Here is a 2,957-nt window from a genome sequence, read left to right as displayed (position 1 = left end):
AGGGTTGTTGAAATAACTGCAGCCAACATCAGAGTAGGTTTGTACTCAACTCTGGCTCCTGTTACTGAAGACCCTGACATACAGAGATAATGGCTCAAGTGTTTGAAATCCTGCCACCCAAGTGAGAGACTTGGCCTGGGTTCCCGGCTTCAGCCTGGCCATCCCTGATCATTGCAGGCATTGGGGAGTGAACTAGTATTTGGAAGCTATTTGTCTTTGTCTTTGCATCTTGAACAAAAAGACAAAAAGAATACAATCAAATCTTGATGCAGTTTCCATTTCAGTGACACTACCCTGTTTGTGATACCATGTTTACTGCTCACTTACAGACAGACAGGGCAACCTGCTGCTCAACTGTGGAATTGCTTCAGAAGGTTGCACAACTAGTTACCTAATCCCCGAGTCACTGAAGACCTCAGGATGTAAGGGAGAGAACAGTTGTGAATTCAAGAAGGAGAGAGAGCGCAACATCTGGGACCAAGTTTTGGTCACTAGAAAAACACTAAATATAACTGTATGACAGAGCAAGGAGGTATGTGCTGAAATGCAAACCAGCCACAAAGAGGGAAGAATGTACATGTGTTCCATACATGTTTATGCAAACACACATACACAGGAAGAGAGCCAGCTCTGTGTGTGTGTGTGTGTGTGTGTGATCCATGCACTGAATGGCTGATAAATGTTTAACAACCATTCTGAGCAGGATAGCCCTGATTTGCGATTGACAATTTCAATAATGTAAATACTCCTACCACGGCTGTCTGCAAGCTACCAAGTTGAGGTCAGTGAGCGCAAAGTTGGAGGAGCTACAGTCAGGTCTCACCAGTCAGTGCCAGCATGCTTCCAGTAATGCTTGCTTTCAAAGCTGCCAGCTCTTTACACTCATCTTCCAACATTGTGTATTTTTGCTTTCATCCCAGAATCCACTTGTATTCTGCAAACAGAAGTAATCATTCCACCCAGATCATTTATTCCTTTGAAAATTTGTAGGTCATCGCAACTCACAGCAATGCTGGAACTGTAGTTGTCGCCATTCTCCTCTGACTCTACACAATGGTTGGCAAGATCATTTGTTTATTCAGAAGGCACCAGCAGGATGCAATGGGTTTGTCAGGAAGCCACTTTGCCCCTACAGACTTGGCAAACTCTTGCCAAAGCAATACATCAAGCTGGGAAGAGGAGAGGCCCTCTCACCTTTGCTGGCCCTGGCATTTCCCGTGCCCTTTGCAAGGCAAGTGGCTGCCCTGCTCTTTGGCATGTATGTGACCCTTCTCCCCCTCCCACCGGAAACCCTTATGCATTAGCCTGTTGAGAGAGTTTCCTTATGAAAATATCACCCCCAGCTGCTTCTCCTGTGACATCCTGTGTCTCTGGGTTTGGCCCAGCCAGGCCAAGCCGATCCAAGCCCTTTGGGGCTTCAGTCTTTTGTACTTGAGAGGGGGCAAGCAAAACTTCTTTCAGGAAATGAATGCAAAGTTACAATGATAATGTGAAGGGGCCAAGGCCTTTAGAAGGGGCCTATTAAGCAGAGGGTCCGTGAAGCTGGAGCTTCCTTAGCTTTCAGTAAATATACCCCTGGAGCTAGACTACACATTCAGGAAGGAAACTGGCTGTTTGCCTGCAACCAGTGGAATGTCGCACGTGCGCGCATGTGTGTGTGTTGAAGAGGAAGCTTCAGATTCCTGTTCCTGTTTAAACACTTTGCTTCCGAGGCTGGTGGGGTGTGAAGACACCATCTCATCCCACCTCATTCCTGCCTTTGGCGCATGGTGCGGAACAAGCCAGTGAGGCCCAGAACAGGCCAAGAACTGCTCCCAGGAGTACCTTCTCCAAGCTCTAGCAAAGCCTGACACCAGAAGCACCGCAGATGAGAAGGGACCTCTGGTGGCAACTGTACAGGCCGCATTGCTGCCACCTTCCACCCATTCTCTGAAAGGTCACCTAACCCTCCTTAACTCTAGGCCAACTGTTCCGAGTAGTAGAGAAAATTAAGCACATGGAAACCCACTGGCTGTCTCCAATATGCTCTCAATGCAGAGGCAGGGACTTCGAGGTTTTGGAAACTCATACACTTGGGTTACCATCTTACTTTATCATCTTCACTCCAAGGTTTCTACGTCAGTGATTATCACAGACACTGCTAGGTGTATGTGGGGTTGGAGTGGCAGAACCTGTAGGTAATGGAGACTCAGAAAAAGTTCTCTACTCTTTCCTTTCAGCCAAAAATTCATGCCAGCAAAGAAGGAAGGAGACTGTAGGCTAAATCAGAGGGATGGATTTTTGCTTTTGATGTAGATAGGTTGTGGAAACAAGAATGATACCTTGGTCTTTTCAGGTTAAGATGGGAAACCATCTTCCCAGCAAAGTGCAGGAATGAATATTTTCAGCAGATTATCTGACAATTTAAAGATTGTTCATGGTGGTTCAAGAAGCTAAATTAAGAATGACATTTGGAAAAGGACGCTTGCTGTATGGCAGCCAAGAATCTTCTACAGATCCTGATCCCTGCTCTGTCACTAAATGGTTGTTTCCCTTTGGAAAGTCCCTTTACCTCTCTGAACTTCATCTGTTCATCTTGTGTTTTTTCAATGTGGAATATTTCAAGAATCTGTGTCATTCTTACACAAGGGCCTTGCTAATCTTCTCTGTATCATTCCAATTTTAGTGTATGTGCTGCTGAAGCAAGCACTGTTCATCTATTTTAAAACACAAAGGTTAGGGGCGGGCATTGTGGTACAGTGAGTTAAGCTGCCACCTGTGGCACCACAAGTATCCCATTTGAACACTGATTCAAGTCCAATCCAGCTCCTGCTAATGTACCTGGGAAAGCAGTAGGAGATGAGTGATATGGGAGACCCAAATGAGGTCCATGATTTCTGCCTCCCAGCCCTGGTTGTTGTGGCCATTTGGGAATTAAATCTGACGATGAACAATCTCTGTGTCCCCCTACCCTGCAC

At 46.1% G+C, this 2,957-nt stretch overlaps 1 non-coding gene across 1 annotated transcript; it reads right to left on the bottom strand.

Moving 5' to 3' along the window:
• Positions 1-2,584: 2,584 nt before the first annotated feature.
• On the bottom strand, positions 2,585-2,689 carry LOC118759690 (U6 spliceosomal RNA). Its single transcript, XR_004996347.1, has one exon. It is a non-coding gene; the product is annotated as a U6 spliceosomal RNA (small nuclear RNA).
• Positions 2,690-2,957: the final 268 nt, after the last annotated feature.

The sequence above is a fragment of the Ochotona princeps genome, chromosome 17 (assembly GCF_030435755.1).
Source record: "Ochotona princeps isolate mOchPri1 chromosome 17, mOchPri1.hap1, whole genome shotgun sequence".
NCBI lineage: Eukaryota > Metazoa > Chordata > Mammalia > Lagomorpha > Ochotonidae > Ochotona > Ochotona princeps.
This window is presented reverse-complemented; position numbering and strand designations above follow the sequence as displayed.